An 18,864-nucleotide genomic window follows, 5' to 3' on the forward strand; every position below is an offset into this window, starting at 1 on the left:
AACTGCTGTGTATCTGAGGGTGGGGCTTACAGTGACTGGTTTATATTAGAGGGTGGGGCTTACAGTGATTGGTTTATATTAGAGGGTGGGGCTTACAGCAACTGCTGTGTATCTGAGGGTGGGGCTTACAGTGACTGGTTTATATTAGAGGGTGGGGCTTACAGTGACTGGTTTATATTAGAGGGTGGGGCTTATAGTGACTGGTTTATATTAGAGGGTGGGGCTTACAGTGATTGGCTTATATTAGAGGGTGGGGCTTACAGCAACTGCTGTGTATCTGAGGGTGGGGCTTACAGTGATTGGCTTATATTAGAGGGTGGGGCTTACAGCAACTGCTGTGTATCTGAGGGTGGGGCTTACAGTGACTGGTTTATATTAGAGGGTGGGGCTTACAGTGATTGGTTTATATTAGAGGGTGGGGCTTACAGCAACTGCTGTGTATCTGAGGGTGGGGCTTACAGTGACTGGTTTATATTAGAGGGTGGGGCTTACAGTGACTGGTTTATATTAGAGGGTGGGGCTTATAGTGACTGGTTTATATTAGAGGGTGGGGCTTACAGTGACTGGTTTATATTAGAGGGTGGGGCTTACAGCAACTGCTGTGTATCTGAGGGTGGGGCTTACAGTGACTGGTTTATATTAGAGGGTGGGGCTTACAGTGACTGGTTTATATTAGAGGGTGGGGCTTATAGTGACTGGTTTATATTAGAGGGTGGGGCTTACAGTGACTGGTTTATATTAGAGGGTGGGGCTTATAGTGACTGGTTTATATTAGAGGGTGGGGCTTACAGTGACTGGTTTATATTAGAGGGTGGGGTTTACAGTGATTGCCTTATATTAGAGGGTGGGGCTTACAGTGACTGGTTTATATTAGAGGGTGGGGCTTACAGTGACTGGTTTATATTAGAGGGTGGGGCTTATAGTGACTGGTTTATATTAGAGGGTGGGGCTTACAGCAACTGCTGTGTATCTGAGGGTGGGGCTTACAGTGACTGGTTTATATTAGAGGGTGGGGCTTACAGTGACTGGTTTATATTAGAGGGTGGGGCTTACAGCAACTGCTGGATCTTAGCAACTGTAGGCTGAGGTCTTTTGGAGACTTTGCTTACGATCTGCTGTGAATGTGAGTGTTGAGTCTGTGAGAGGAGTTTTCTGAACTCTACATATGTCTCATTTTATTCTGATGTCTTATAGGCGGATTGGACAGTGTGTGGGAGGATTTCAAGCTAAAGAAGTAGAAACACCTGCTCTTTTCAGTTAGTGCTGATATAAAGCTGGAACGGTGAGGGGAAGCTGCAGGGGATCGTGGGAAACTATATGTGTGCTCATAGATATACATACATACTCCATCTGTAAATGAGTGGGGCTTCTGGGTAAACATGCAGCTTTTATTTACGACAAAATACTTCATTAACTCAAAGCTCTCCAGCCGTATTAGTAGTTTTGTTTAAAACAGAGGGAGTAATAATTAATTTCAGATACACACACTATGGACGGAAATGAATGCAACACAACAGCAGTTGCAATGGCAGATGGGATATGAGAGTGTGTGTGCGTGTGTGTGTGTGTGCGTGTGTGTGTGTGTGTGTGTATGTGTGTGTGTTTGTGTCATTGTGTTCTCTTGAAGACCGTATTGTGCAAATCTGGAATAATTGGCCACAACATGGAGGAGGTTCTATCTATCTATCTATCTATCTATCTATCTATCTATCTATCTATCTATCTATCTATCTATCTATCTATCTATCTATCTATCTATCTATCTATCTATCATGTTCTTCTAACATTTACCCCAAATCACCAGCCCGTCTCTCTCTCTCTCTCTCTCCGAGATCAATTACTAACCGGTTTCTCGGTCTCTGCAGTAATTGTCTCTCAGAGTGTGTGTTGAAGGACAGATGGAGGCTCTCAGGCTGTTGTTGGCGTCAACCCTCACTCTCTCGGTTCACCGTTGCTGCTTTCTCACATACTCCTGTTTTTGTGTGTTCCGGCTGTGATAAAGACCTTGGGTTGTGAGATGTGTGTGTTTTCCTCCTCTGATAAAGCCTTTCTCTGTATTGTGTGTGTGTGTGTGTGTGTGTGTGCTTACGGTGTTTGTGAAGGTGCGCGGTGATTAATCTGTGTGTTGGTGTCTGGAGGGGACAGCAATTAATTTTACCCTGTGTGGGAGGAAACTCTTTCAGCCCTCAAGACACACACACACACACACTTCTGTGTTCTCCAGTTTGAGTTTCAGAAACGAGGGCATCATTATGAAGAATAAAAGTGAAGCAGGTCAGATTCTCAGAGTTTTATACTCTTTTAGTTACCACAAGCCTCGATTCAATAAAAAGTGACACCATTTGTGGATATTTGTACCTATTTTAATCCTAAACTTTCTTTATTTTGAAGAAGTTTTTCATCTTTTGTCATGGTGAATCTCCAGTCCATGATTTAAGAATGTTCAGATGTTTGTGCTGGAAAACAGAAATCCTGAGGTAGAGCAGCACTTTTTGCAGAGTGTCTGTCTGTAGTTTGTGATATCCGTGGTTTATTTGATGCTGTGTTGTTGATCATAACTTCATTCAGGTGTCAGTGTGGGTGGGTTTGGCTTTCTTGGAGCCGTCCCGAGCACTGACACTCACTCATGGCTGATGAACGGCCCGCGCCCATGCTCCTGGGTGGGCAGATACGCTCCATTAATCTCAGACTGAAGCTTCTGTGCTGTAGGTCACTTACTAGTGAGCATCTTGGCATCTCTGTAATCTTTCTCAAATCAATTAGAACAGAGCCGTACTGTGTTTCTGTCTGAATGCAGGATGATCCTCTCACTGATGTAATCTTCAGCTTCAGCTAAAGGACAGAAGGCATGATGAGAATTGCATGACAAGATACAGTTACACTTAGTAAAGAGAGTTCTGTCATTATTTACTCTTTAAGGCCATCTGACTTTTTTTTTTTTTTGAACACAGTTTTAAGGAATGTCCTGCTCATGCACATTCATATATTAGCAATAAATGGTGACCACCTTCATGCTTTTGGGGAATGATGAAAGAGTATAATATAATCCCATGTGACTCCAGGTGCTGTGAAGGCATACAGTAGGGTTTGATATAATAATAATAAAACATTATTTGGCAAAAATATTGACCTTGGCCTTTGCTCTCCTTCAGTGCCTTCAGAACATTTGGAATTGTGTGTGATTTTATGATTTTGCATCCCTTTTAAAAACTTGAAGGAAAGAAGGTAATTTTGCCTGAAAAAAAGGTCATACATCTTTAAAACAATCGTCTCAAATCAAGTCAAGTCACCATTGTTTATAGATTGTGTCAAAGCAGCAAACAACAAAAAACAATAGTGGACAGGACTGAGGGAATAATACAGAAACTGTTCCTTTAAAGGGCACCTATTATGCAAAATTCACTTTCACATGTTGTTTGAACATAAATATGTGATGGCAGTGTGTACACAACCACCCTATAATGATAAAAATCCACCCGCTTCTTTTGTTAATCCCCATAAATCATAAGCAGTGTCTCAGAGCAAGCAGAATCCGTAAAGTGTGACATCACATTTTACAAGCCCCGCCCACGACTGCTGATGGACACTGCTGTATCAGCAGAGCCCCTGCCCTGAGTTAGCCGCACACAATCTGCCATGATTATCTGCACGCTAGAGCATTTAAATCAGCATTCAAGCTATAGATGTTATTCAGTACAGAGCAGCAAGTGATATGCTTTTATTTTATTGTTTGGCTCATATTAACAGTGTAACGTAATAAATTTTTTTTATATTAATATGTAATTTAAAGCAAATAGTTTAATTTAGCTCAAAGGGAATCATTTATGATTTTATAAGGAATTTGAACAGAATCAGTGTTTCACGGCTGATCACTGTTTCGGCAGCGATTCATTGACCAAGCCTTATAACATCAACTCTGCACTGGATATTACAATCCAAAATATAGTTAAAACACTTTAATAGCACGGTAACAAGATCGGCAGTTTAAGACATTAACTTGTGAGCAATTATATTCAATATAAATCAGATTTTATTTATATAAATCTAAGACATAAACTAATCTAACACATGAACACAAGCATTCACACATTCACACGCTGCAGAAAGAGAGAGAAAGTGAGGAAAGGATGAGTTTAAGAGAATGAAAACGTGATATCCCAACTTTATAGCAATATGTTCAATTGCATAGACCTGAACAACCATCAATCACCTATTTAACCCTCGCTTTGAGTTTCTCAATGAGGCTAAAATTTATATTAACTGCACCTGATTCAGTTAGAACCTTAGCTTTGCTAAGGGAATCCCTTTTGTCGTCATAGTCCTTGCAGACGGGGGGGTTCCCCGAAGTGTCTGATTGGTTGAGAGTTCAGTAGTCATTGAAGTGACGTCTTGGGAAGCCGATGGAGTTGTGGCTGGTAGAAGTTTTGAGGCGGTCACAGACTCCAGTTGAACTCGGAGACGAGGCATGGCAGCAAAACTTAACTGAGTACACGAAACTCACAACGGAAAAGAAAATAAATTAAAGTAAAAGAATAAAAGGATGTAAAGAGACTATAGGTTGGTTTTCTTCTCATTATGGTAGCAGCTGGCACGTGGGGACCAAGAGAGCCAAGAGAGCATTTTTAAGAAGAAGAGCATTTTTAAAAAGAAGAGGAGACGGGTGACTAAGAGAGAGTTTGATGGTGTCCTGAGGTTTTAAACTCGGCTTCTGGACACATCCCCTCTGGTGTCTTGACCAATTAGATATTATCTTAGCTAGGGGTGTTCCTTCCATCATAAATCAGCATGTTACCAGTCACATGGTCCGAATTTTACACACTCTTGCAAAGTATAGTTTTGGATGTGATTTATATAACCAGAATATGATACATTTGACAAAGAATTGATTGGAAGAAACATTTAAAGCATGATTTTTCATACATACCAAACACGCATCTGAATCCTTCAGCTATTCAATAATGATTAAAAAGACACGCATAATATTTGATTAAAACGTGATAGTCCAATATGTGGGTTACAAACATAATATGGGGTTCTGCATAGAAATGTCCTTTTAGGATGATTTTATGTCCATATGAAAAAGAAAGTCTTTGTATGGTTCTATGGAGAACGGAGGTATGTTCTTTAGACAAAGGAATATTGGTTTGGTCTGTCTTCTATGTGGGGGAGAAGTCAGTCTAAGGAAGCTCATGAATTCAATCGTGGAACACATGATGGCCATCTCTTTGACCATCAGTCTTGATTATTTGCCCCATATTTGACAGTCTCCTTCCTGAATTGGAATTATCAATAAGTGTTCTTTTCTCTCAAGGTTGTAAGCTGTTTTGTGACAGAGGCTTGCTGGTTAGTTTGCTTGCTTCAGACTAGTTGGTGCTAGGAATCTGATTTACGGTGTCCTGTTTCCTTGGGCCTCTCGGTGGAATTCCAGTTTCTCATGTTTCAATGTTCTGATCGCATCTTAAATTTGTCTGATTCAGTCTCTGATATTCTACAACAGTGTAGACAGCAGCAGGTACTGTATATTATGCTGCTGTCACTTAATACACAGATCTAATATAAACACACAATTTATTTCCCAGCTGTTTACCTTCACAGACATAACGGACTGTCTTTCTGTGTTTTTAACATAAACGTGTGTGTATTTGACCGTTTAAGTGCAATAAGACATGACAGAGAACTTAGTACTTGCATGCCCCATGACAGCTGTTTCCTGTATCAGAAGTTTAAACTAATATGGCTTTAAAACGCATTATTTCTGCATGATATACATGGTAATAAAAACCAAACAGATGTTTTTGACAGAGTATCTGAGGTACGAGCTCTAAAGGCAGAGCCCTATTCTGGAAAAGAGGGTGGAGAGCAGCAGCTCATTTGCATTTAAAGAGACGTGCACAAAAACAGCCTGTTTCTGCTTCCACTCAGAATAGGCATTTTCTAAATGATATAATAAATGATGTGTGGCGTATTTTGAGCTGAAACTTCACAGACACATTCTGGGGACACCTGAGACTTATATTACATATTGTAAAAAGGGGCATGATAGGTCTCCTTTAAAGAATCTTACCCTAACAATTAACTTATTAACAGATAAATAGACAAACAGAAAGGTGAAGATAGATAGATAGATAGATAGATAGATAGATAGATAGATAGATAGATAGATAGATAGATAGATAGATAGATAGATAGATAGATAGATAGATAGATAGATAGATAGATAGATAGATAGATAGATAGATAGATGTCTGATATAGCTGTTATCATCTTTTTGTCCAGCTGTCTGTCTGTCTCTCCTCACTTGTGAGAAATGTAGGTTTCTGTAACACACACTCTCTCTCTGCCATCGACGGCCACCACAGGCTCTAAGTCTTTCATGGGTTATCATGCGGCTCGATAAGAATCAAATATTATTCTTGGTGGAAAAAAATTGCGCTGCGATCAGGCTGGCAGAATGGATTGAGTACTGAGACGCGTCTGATTACACAGAGCTGATAAACACAGCTGATGACCCTCAGACACGAGAGAGAGAGAGAGAGAGAGAGAGAGAGAGAGAGAGAGAGACAGTATCATCCCGAGAACTTCCCTACATTCACACACAGTGACAGCAATTACCCAGAACCCCCTGCGGCCCGGTTTGAGTCCAGCTCGTCCTGTGAAGATCTTCCAGTGACGATTCTTCATCAGCTCCCCTCACTGCACTGGATTCATCTGTCGAGAGACTGCGTTCATACACGCCGATTCTCCATTTCAAGTCAAATTGAATTCAAAACAGATTGTGTCAAATGTACATTTGAGTTATAATAATATTAAGTCAACCTTGTCCTGTTTTTGTTTAGCCAAGTTTTAGTCAAAAAAATGTCTGAGAATTTTAGTCAAATTTATTCAATGAAATCTTTGTTATGCAGTATAATGGTTAAACTGATACAAAGCAAAACACCAGGCAGAAAATGTATCCTTGTAACAGAGAAGCTCTGATTCTTGGATTTGAACTTTTGATATCTGCTGACCACACACATGAAAGCTCACGTAGTAAACAGAACACAATATTTTTTGTCTCCTCTTTTTTTTGGATTTTGGTAAAGTTTTTATTTTTTGAAATACATTTTAGTGTCGTCTTTTATAGTTAACGATATTGCATCTTGATATAGTCACAGATATCATTTATTATCGTCTCGTTTCAGTCCTGGGAAAAAGCTCATCAATGAACATTTTTCGTCATAGTTTTCGTTGACGACATGAACACTAGTTCCTGCTGTGATTGTGAACTATCCATCAGTTCACAACTCTGGACTGTACAGAATTTAAAACTGGAGAATTCACATTTAATTTGTAAATGTGAAATGTCAATATCACTTTAAGTTTTGGATCTTCTTTAAGCCCGGCTCACACTGTGCGATTTTGGCCACGATTTGTTCGTCTGAGACAAATTTTGAAAATCCTAAAAGATTCCTATAATCCTAGGCTAAAATCGGTTGTCTAGATCGCTGGTTTGACATGTTCACCGACAGCCGATTAATGGCCGTTGCGATCATTTTTTTCCTCCGATTAAATTCTGGCAGTGTCAGAAGATTTCAGACACTTTCCTGCAGTGTGACATCTCCTACGACGACGTCAAACCAAGAACCAATAGGAGCACTGAACTTGATGACGCAATTAGCGCGACAACTTCAAACCATTCATTATTTGTAAAAACAATATATGAACAAGGTAAAGTTTACTTAAAGTTTATTTATTAAGGGGCAGGATGTTTAAACTCGAATAACAAAATTAGCTCAAGTTCGCTCTGTAGAACTGGAAGTCCATAAAGTCCTCTTTTGCCCAGCCATGACTTGCTCCACACACGTCGTCTTTTTCGTTGTTTTTTTTTTTTAACATCAAGGCATGTAATTAATAAAACTAACGCTACACGTTGCTGTTGTTTGCTAGCTACCATTATAGCGAGAGAACGCGGGTCACGTATTGATGACGTAAAACTCCGGACAAGTCTTCTTGAGTACGTCCGTTTTTGTCGCGTCTTGACTGTCGTACAGTCTGACATTAAGACAACTGAGATCCTACAGTCTGACATGGGGATCATGTTCGTACAGTGTGACAAGCAGCAATCGCAAAAGACTTTTAAAAATCACACAGTGTGAGCCCGGCTTTAGGAGGTCTTTTCATTTGTAGGCTTGTGAAACGGTTCCTTGGATTAACTGAAAACTACAGACTCAACAGAGTCGTTTGTGAGTGAATCAAATGTGACATGAGCTGTTGAGTTCTGAGCCGATTCTCTGCTAACGAGCTTCATCTTCATCTTCATGTTGTGCGGTGGAGAGAGCGAGTGTGTGTCTGTGCAGGATTCAGACGTGAGTGTTTGTGAGCGCTAGCTCTGGGACGCCTCAGGTTTTAATGATGTTTACGAGGCTGCAGTCGCCTGTTTTTTTTTATGAAGACTCTCCCTTGTGCTTTGGTCCTCGTTGGCTATTGTTTGCAGGAGCGTTAAGACAACAATTAAAAGCGAATCAGTGCATGTAGGAGCGGCTGAGAGGACATAATGAGGAAACACAAACTCATTAAAGCTGCAAGCAAACAGCCAGAGAAGCAGCAGATGACCTTTGACCTCCAGCTCATGGGCTTCTCACGTTTACAGAATATTTTCATTTTACGCTGTTTTTTTTTTCAGTTCTTCCCGGATGTCGATGTTAACCAGATGTATGTCTCTGCTTTCTGAACATTTCTCTCACTTTATTTGCATTGCTTTCTTGCCTTCACATTGTGCTTTAAAATTGTGTGGTATATAATATAGAATTGAAATCACGTCCTGGTTAAGTGTCTGGTGAAGCATCCGATCTCCTCTCACTGCGGTCTGACGGGAATAAGATCCGTTATTCAGAAAGAAAACAATACAGATCAACAGAAATGGGATGTGATTCCCCTCAAAGCTGAGTTTGGTGTGCTTTATATTTCTGGAGATGGAAGAGTGTGTTTGCTGGATTCAGAGATTCAGAGCTGGATTGATTGGCTGTAAATCTCAGCAGAGCCCAATTACTCTGCTTCTGTGCTGCACACGTTACAGCAGTGAAACTGCACGCGGCTGTCGGCCATCTTGGATCTCTGAGCGTCTGCCTCACTGACACAAGACCGAGGCAATTAAACACAGAGCCAATCAGAGCCGCTGATTTAATTGGCTGCTGTGAGCCAGAGCAGCTTTGAGTTTGGACTTCAGTGTGGAATGAGAGCAGTGCCATTGTGATCCTCTCTCACACGCACACACACTCACACACATGCGCACACACACACACTCACACACGCACGCACACTTACACTCGCACATGCTCACACACACACACATACACTTACACTTACACACACACACGCACACACACACGTTTAGCTGTCCATCGTGTTCGATGTTGATGCTTGCTCCAGGAAGCGTTGCCGCTGGTGCCGCTTCACGTGGGCGTAGAGTCCGATCCTTGAGCCGCACACTCTTCCACAGATGGAGCAAGGGAAACCAGATACCAGGGGGGTACCAGCCGCCCACTGGTGTCTCTTGATGCGTCTCTCGGATCGTCGTTCTTGGTTGGTTTGGTGTATTTGAGAGACTGCAGTGGCACAGGTGACCTGCCAGGCTGGCCTGTCGAGTGCCAGAGATTCGAGCTGCGTAAGGGGAATGTTCACTCGCTTTAGGAGGTCCCTGGTGTAGTCCTTAAAACGCCGCTTTTGCCCTCCAGCGGACTGCTTTGCGCCCATTAGTTGACTATAGAGGACTTGGTGCGGCAGGCGGTGTTCAGGCATGTGTATGGTGTGCCCTAGCCAACGCAGGTGTTTTTTGGCCACAAAAACATCAATTACTGGCAATATTAAAAGGATTTGGCATTTCCAATTAATGTAGGCCTGTTACATTCTTATTTTTATTAGGCCTATTATTATTATGAAGTTACTATTATTGTTAAATTAAAAGTACAATTCATTTGCCCTGTAATAATTACCACATAACTGACATGCTGCAAGCATAAGATTATATTTACTCCTCAATTAAAATGTTTAATAAAATGTAGGTCTTTTAAAACAGGTCTATTAGGCTACGCTACCTACAATGAATTATAGTCCGAACATTTAAATATTAACACTGCAGTCATCAATAAAAATCAATGAAATAAAAAGCTTTTATTTCAAGCACTGACTTTCAAAAACAACCTGTTTAACACGAAATATGTTTCTTCTCGATTTTTTAGTTGTTTTTTTTTCAGTATGTATGGGCCACAAGAAAAACATTAAGGGCATAAATGAAAACAGCTATAGGCTATACCGTTATCAGCATATGTTCAAGTAGATTCATCTCTCTTTGTCTCTGAGAGAATAAGCTCCATCATTACTCCGTCATTCCGTTTTTACTTTCACTTTCTGCTTATAGTGAATTGACTGAGATTAAGACGTTCACCGTGTGCTAACCCTGGTGCAAACGCGTGCTTGTGTGATATACATTGGCTCGCCTTCATGGTTTAAAACAGAAATACTTCCAACACGCCCCCGTATCGAAAACGTACCGAACCGTGACACCACTGTATGTATCGAACCGAACCGTGAATTTTGTGAACCGTTACACCCCTAATATATACACTGCCGCTCAGAAGTTTGGGATCAGTAAGATTTTTAATGTTTTTTTAAAGAAGTCTCTTCTGCTCATAAAAGCTGTATCTATTTGATCAAAAATACAGCAAAAAACTGTTATTATGTGGAATATTATTGCAATTTAAAATAACAGTTTTCTATTTTAATATACTTTAAACTGTAATGTATTTCTGTGATCACAGCTGTATTTCCAGCATCATTACTCCAGTCTTCAGTGTCATATTATCCTTCAGAAATCATAATAATATACTGATTTATGATCAGTGTTGGAAACCGTTGTGCTGCTTCATATTTGTGATTTATTTTATTTTTTTTAGGATTCTCTGATTAATAAAAAGTTAAAAAGAACAGCATTTATTTTAAAAAAGAAAGAAATGTTGTGTAACAATATACAATGCTATTCAAAAGTTTGGGGTCAGTACACTGTTTCTTTTTTTTTGTTAAGAAATGAATACTTTTATTCAGGAGGGATGTGTTAAATGAATAAAAAGTCATAGTAAAAACTTCTATTGTTAGAAAATATTTATATTTTGAACAAATTCTGCTCTTTTTAACTTTTTATTCATCAAAGAATCAAAGAAAAAATTATCGCATGTTCCAAAAAACAATATGAAGCAGTGCAACAGTTTCAACACTCATAATAAATCAGTATATTAGAATGATTTCTGAAGATTATGTGACACTGAAGACTGGAGTAATGATGCTGGAAATACAGCTGCAGATCACAGAAATACATTACAGTTTAAAGTATATTAAAATAGGAAAACAAAATTTGAAATTGCAATAAGATTTCACAATATTACTGTTTTTTTCTGTATTTTTGATCGAATAAATACAGCCTTGACTTGTTTAAAAAAACATTAAAAATCTTTCTGATGCCAAACTTTAGAGCGGCAGTGTATATATATTAAGGCTGCCAGTTTAACGCGTTAACTTAATTAATTAGTTATAAAAAGTAACGTGATTAAAATATTGTAATGTAGTTATCGCACTGGCCCCGCCCCCAAACCTGTACATCATCTTATATTTCATACAGTGGACTGTTGACAAATATAATGCAGGGCAACAACTCCATAAATGCAGTTATGCCCTAAAATATTGGGGGCAAAAAATGCCCCTGTATGAGTTTCTGTCTAATGCAAATATTACCTATAAAGCCACAATAACTGTTCTGTGAGTTTCTGAATGAATCCGCATTTTGACCGAATCAAATGAATGAATGAATGAATAAAGACCTCACCGCCACCTGCTGGCAGATTTATCATCATTTACTCACCCTCATGTTGTTTCAGACCTGTATGACTTACTTTCTTTTGTGGAACATAATAGAAGGTATTGTGAAGACTGCTGGAAACAAAGCTAATTTGGTTACCAGTGACTTTCAATACTGAGATGTTTCTCAAATCATCTTCATGTTCCAGAGTTTATGTTAGGATGTTGTAGCCTAAACATTTATGTGTAGTAAATATTATTTTGAATTAAATAAAATATTTATTTCTAAAGCTATTAGTTAATGTCTACTTGATGCTTTTCTCATTTAACACAACAATAGCTTTACATAATCTTTTGTAGATATTTTCACAGCCAAATTTAATTTGCGATTAATTAGATTAATTAATTGCCACATCATATAATTAATTAGAATAAAAATGTTAATTGACGGACAGCCCTAATATATATATATATTTATATATTTATTTATGTATTTATTTATTTCTTATTATTTTATATTATTTATTTATCTTTTTAAGAAATGTGTATAAGAAATTAACCCAAAACAAAGAACTTAATATTGCTACATATCGGACAGTATGGCTGATATGTTATGAATTTGTGAGTTCCCAGCATGCACTGCAGCATGAATAAATGACTGTTATTTGTTATAAACTCTCCTGAAACTCTGATGGAAAGCAGGTGTGAAGCAGAGAGATCTGATGTGATGTGAGCCTGCTCGTTTGCGTCTCATTATCTGCTTTTCCAGCCAGTGAGCGGGTTCGTTTAATTACATGTGTTCCACTGAAGGGTGACGGTCACTGCTGGACATGGGTCACATGTGCTGCTCGTCTCCTATTGGCTGATGAGTGAGGCTGAGAGACGCCGATCAGTTCAGAGTGAACACACTGCACACTACACACTCATTCAGAAGAGCACACTACACACTCATTCAGAAGAGCACACTACACACTCATTCAGAAGAGCACACTACACATACACATAGTCGACCAGACTAAGAGAAGCTAGCGAGGGATGGGCATACAAAACATAGTATCTATATAAAGATAGTGGAGACTTAGTGCTGTTCTGAATTCAGCCTGTTTCTGATGGCAGTATGCAATAAGGGTTTTGTGTATAAGTTCAAGTTCAAGTTGAGCTTTATTGTCATTCTGCTACATGTGGGGACATACAGTGGAACGAAATGTCGTGCCTCGCAGGACCACGGTGCTACATAAATACAGACATACAACAATGAAGTAAAAAACACTATAAACCTATACACAACTAACCTACTGACAGATTTAACTATAAGTATACTATATATAAGTATTTACCCTATACAAACTAAAAGAATAAAGGATAAAAAATACAAACTATACGAATGCTTCAAAAATACTGTACATGTGCAAAGAGAGACATTTGAGTCAGCAGCTGGTTGGGGAACAGTGCAGGATGATTTGTAGTGCATGAGCATGTAAACATACATATATTGCTGAGTCTTTTGTGGGATTGTGTACATGCAGCAGTGTGTGTAAAGTGTCTAGTGCACATAGTGTAAAGTGTCCATAGTGTAAAGATCACAGTATATATATAAATATATATATATAAAGGTTCATAAATGTATGAACCTTTAGTCTCTCAGATCTCTCACATCTGCTGCCATTTTTTCTGTTGTTTAAGTGAAGTGAAGTGACATAGGGCCAAGTATGGTGACCCAAACTCGGAATTCGTGCTCTGCATTTAACCCATCCAACGTGCACACACACAGCAGTGAACACACACACACACACAGCAGTGAACACACACACACACACACACACACACACACAGCAGTGAACACACACAGCAGTGAACACACACACACCGTGAACACACACACACACACACAGCAGTGAACACACACACACACTGTGAACACACACACACACAGCAGTGAACACACACACACACACCGTGAACACACACCCGGAGCAGTGGGCAGCATTTATGCTGCAGCACCCGGGGAGCAGTTGGGGGTTCGGTGTCTTGCTCAAGGGCACCTCAGTCGTGGTATTGAGGGTGGAGAGAGCGCTGCACATTCACTCCCCCCACCTACAATCCCTGCCGGCCCGAGACTCGAACCCACAACCTTTGGATTACGAGTCCGACTCTCTAACCATTAGGCCACGACTTCAGGGTTTGTGAATGTGAAGTGAAGGTCTAATTAATTAAATTAAATACATAAAAAGAAGAATTATTGGAATAACTAATAGTATTAATAATTTTAAAACTAATTCTATCTATCTATCTATCTATCTATCTATCTATCTATCTATCTATCTATCTATCTATCTATCTATCTATCTATCTATCTATCTATCCATCATGTTCTATTTATCTGTCTGTCTGACTCTGTTTCTGTCTCCAGCTCTTCTCCCTGTGGTGGTATTTGTTCAGATGAAACTCAGCGGTTAATTATAATCTAATTAAAGTCGTCTATCATTAGTTTACAGCATTGAGAACGTTAATTAAAAGAGGAGTGATCAGAGAGAGAACAAGTAAAGTTCAGCAACAGAATCAAATACAGATTGTTTCAGTGAACACGAGACGCTTGACTGTGATATTATAGTCTCTCTGACATACTGTTAGAGGTTTCGAATACTTAGAATTTATAGATATTTTCATTTGAATTTATATTTTGATGTTTTTATTTATTTTATTTTTCATATATATAAAATATGTTAATATATAAATATTTTATGTGTATGTGTGTGTGTGTGTGTGTGTGTGTATAGATCTCTCTCTCTCTCTCTCTCTCTATATATATGTAACGGAGTTTAAATAATGTTGTTAAATTCATGCTTTAAATGGGCAAACTCGCCATTGGCTGTTGCATCACTCGCAATTATGCACGTGACATTAAGGGCGGAGCTACGTCATCGCCAGCAGAGTTTCACATCTCTCGCTGCTGGTAAGTCGCATCAATAAGCGCTGCGTCATAAAAACTGAGTTTAGACTGTTTTCAAGTGTAAGGTTGGACTTTTATACTACTCACAAATTTACTTCATTTGTCTGACAGTTCCTAGTTCTGTCAGTCGAGTCATGTGTTATTTGCGATGATAAAATGAAGTGTGTGTAACCTGCTCGTGAACTCAGTATCTCTGTTTATTTCATTTAAGATCTTTGAGCAACATTGATGCGTTGATGTACTGTCCTTTTAACCAGCTTTTGGTCCTTTTTGTCCCAGGTATGTTTTTATATTCGGATTTGTCATGTGCTGTGTAAGAATATATTAGTCGAACTGAGTGTTAGCATTATCACACGTGCTATGTGCTCGCACGTGCTGAACTGTGTAACTGCGCCATTTAGGTGGCCGTTCTTTTCTTTCTGTATTCCATTTCATACAAAAATGATGGTTGCTTAAATCTAGTTTCTCTGTATTTGTGAATTTATGAGAAATGAGAACAGAGACAGTGATTTGTACTTTATTTCTTTAATGTATGTTTTATCTTGAGTTTAATTCCACTATACGATCACTTTGTAAAAATGTATATCCAGCAGAGTTTCACATCTCTCGCTGCTGATCTTTGAGCAACATTGATGCGTTGATGTACTGTCCTTTTAACCAGCTTTTGGTCCTTTTTGTCCCAGTCTGTCTCTTTCAGGCTCAGTAAAGAGATCTTGAGTAACCATCCACCTGCTCTCAGTGTGATTCCATCCACACAAACACACACAGTCACATTGGTGCCGTGACCCGTTGTTTCTTCAATCAAGATGGCTCCTGAAGCGGCCGAGGGTTCATCTTAAAGCATCCGCTGGAGTCAGGTGGACACGATTTTGCTCAGGAACGGTGTTTTTATTTTAAATGAAAGACAATTTTTTTTATATAGAGACAGCACTTAAGCAATGTTCAGCATTTACTAAGGACATTTTGCTATACGGACAACAGCACATTTGAGGTTTCTGATTTATTGTACTCAGTTTTTTTTTTACAAGTACTGATAGTCATTATGAGTGGCTTTGATAAATATCATACTCCAGTCTGTGGTAGTAAAGGTAGAGGATGGGGTTTATTGAAAGTACCAAAGTCTTTACAGTTCAGTGGGCCTGATGTACAGAGTGATACTCATGTGATCGTAGACCGTAACGCTTCAGATTCAGATCCTTTAGTTTGTGGGGGCCCATCCACACGTTATGAATCGGATGGTTTAAGTGAGCAGCAGGGTGTGTTTTCGTCTACTCCATACCCTAATTCACAGCCACCAAATGTAATCACTGCAATGTCTGACATAATCAGCCAAGTTGGTCAGCAAATTGCTGATAGCATTGTCACCAGACTAAGCCCAACACATAAAGTTGACGCACATTCAGTTGACGATTCTTCCAAAAATGTGACTGCAGATGGATCAGCTTCACAAATGCTGGACCTGATACAAAGCCAGTTGTCCTTTTCCAGAAATGTGAGAGAACCTCCTAGCTTCAGGGGAGAAGTTTCTGATGCTGTCGACTTAAGTGAGTGGATAGATATCATGAGAGACTATATAAAACGCAATAATTTGAGGAAAGAGCATCAAGCGGAGGAGATTATGGTCCATCTGAGAGGCAAAGCAAGGGATGTGGTCAAGTTTGGCATAAGAAACTGTGACATTGACATTGTGCATAACCCTGATGCAATCTTTAGTATTCTCAGGAAACACTTCGAAGCTGCTCCTTGTTCTCCTCTCCCACTGGCTGACTTTTATACCACCTTACCTAGACCAGATGAGGACGCCTACGAGTACTGGATCAGGCTAAACCGGGCAGTTGATGTCGCTGCTGAGCGCTTGAGGGAACAGGGTAAAGTACTGGATTGTCCAGGAACAGAGGTAACACGCATGTTCATCAGACACTGTCCGTGTAAAGAGCTTGCCATCACCTTTCGATCTAAAACAATTGGCGCATGGTCTGTGCGAGAAGTTCAAGATATTTTGAATGAATATCACTCAGATTCCAGTCTTGTATCTGCAGTAAGACATGCAGCACCCACTAAAATTTCTGTGAACAGAACTGAAGTGGAACTGTCGTCTGCAGTACTTCCAACTCCTGATGTCCAGCAGTCCAGGTCTCTGGAAGCGTCTGCATTGGAGCGAGTCATGAGCTTATTGGAAAAAGTCCTGTTAAAAGAATCTGCCAGCAAAGAGCCAAGTTCACGTGTGAAGCCCAAAGTGAGTCTACCTCGAGTAAAAGGCCTCAATGACCTGCCATGCACTGTCTGTTCGAGCCCTGATCATTCTGGCCTCACACATTGTCTTGAGAAAAAGTTGTGCTTCCAGTGTCACTCCCCTGACCATTCCCGCTTTGTCTGTCCTGAGAGAGTGAAATCTCCGTCTTCTCAAGGGCTGGGAAACTAGAAGATCTGCACTTAGAGGAGGACAGTGTGGATTGTGAGTTTATTCCTCCAAACCAGTGTTGTATGAAGGACCCAACCTCAGTTTATAGTCTTTCTAGTTCTGTTGAGCCTGCAGGGAAAACTTTAATTTTTCAGAACACGCACAGAGTACAGCGAATTGATAGTCTGTTTTACACAACAGCAACAGTATGGGGTGACCTTCAGCTGAAAGCTATGGTTGACAGTGGCTCCATGGCATGCACGATGAGTGAAGCTGCTGAACGTCTCTTGTTACAGTCCAAGCCTAATTTACGAAATTTCCCTGCCAGTGATGTTGTCATAATTGGTTGTGGTGGACAGCGTGTTACTCCAAAAGTAATGTATGAACTTGAGCTCTCAGTTTATGCCTGCAAGATGGTTGTTCCAGTTTTAGTGGTTCCAGGGCAAACCGACGATTTGATTTTGGGCAGCAATGCTATCAAGTGGCTGATTCAAAAAATGAAAGAAACCGATGGATACTGGAGACTCGTGTCCAGCCCAGTTAACTCTGAAGATGTGGAATGTCATCAATTCCTGTCTCTACTTTCAAATGTGGAACGATGGAAGGGTGAAGACATACCTGATAGAGTGGGCACTGCTAAGTTGAAGGAGAAAGTAACTCTAGAACCGCACCATGAACATCTCGCTTGGGCTCAGCTTCCCGAGTCAACAGCTGTCTCTGTGGGGAGCACAGTCATTGTTGAGCCGACCCTCTGTAAATGCCGTCCAAGGAACGTGATCATAGGGAGAGTAATCACACCTATGTGGGGCAGTAGATGGGTGCCGTTCAAAATAATGAACCCTACAGACAAAGTAATCGTTCTTAAGAAAAACACGAAGATTGTGGATGTTTTTACTTGTATTGCTGTGGAAGAGTTGTCTACACCGGAGTCCCTGAAGAGCAACGTTCAGTGTGCTGCAAGTCCTGTAAATCCTGTACGGACCAGTGATGAAAGGAGAAACGTGCTGGATAAATTAGAACTGCAGGATTTGGATCTGGATGATTGTGAAGTGTCAGAGGAGTGGAAGGATAGACTTCTGAGCCTCATTGAGAAGCACGAGTCAACCTTTTCACGTGGAAAAATGGATTGTGGAGAAGCCACCGACTTTGTCCACAAAATCCACTTGGTGGACGAGAAGCCATTTCGACTCCCTTATCGACGTGTAGCCCCCAGCCACTATGATAAGCTGCGCACTGCCCTGAGTGAGATGGAAGTTAAAGGCATTATAAGGAAGTCTCAGAGTGAATATGCATCGCCGCTAGTTTTAGTGTGGAAAAAGAATGGTGACCTTCGTATTTGTACAGATTTTAGATGGCTGAATGCGAAGACAGTGAAGGACGCTCACCCACTCCCACATCAAGCAGATGCACTCGCAGCTTTGGGAGGCAACGTTTTCTTTTCGACCATGGACTTGACTTCTGGCTTTTATAATGTTCCCTTGTTTGAAGAGCATAAGAAGTACACTGCTTTTTCCTCTCCTTTTGGCCTCCACGAGTACAATCGTCTACCTCAGGGTTTGACCAACAGTCCAGCAACCTTTATGAGGATGATGATGTCCATTTTCGGGGATGAAAATTTCACAAGCCTTCTCTGCTATTTGGACGATCTGATGGTTTTTGCTCCGAGTGAGCAAGTAGCTCTTGACCG

At 40.1% G+C, this 18,864-nt stretch overlaps 1 protein-coding gene across 4 annotated transcripts in view; it reads left to right on the forward strand.

Annotated features, from left to right (window-relative positions):
- The window catches only part of nrxn2b (neurexin 2b), a 711,451-nt gene that overhangs the window by 646,797 nt on the left and 45,790 nt on the right, over positions 1-18,864 (forward strand). The window lies entirely within an intron of this gene.

The sequence above is a fragment of the Barbus barbus genome (genome assembly GCF_936440315.1).
Source record: "Barbus barbus genome assembly, chromosome: 1".
Taxonomy (NCBI): Eukaryota; Metazoa; Chordata; class Actinopteri; order Cypriniformes; family Cyprinidae; genus Barbus; species Barbus barbus.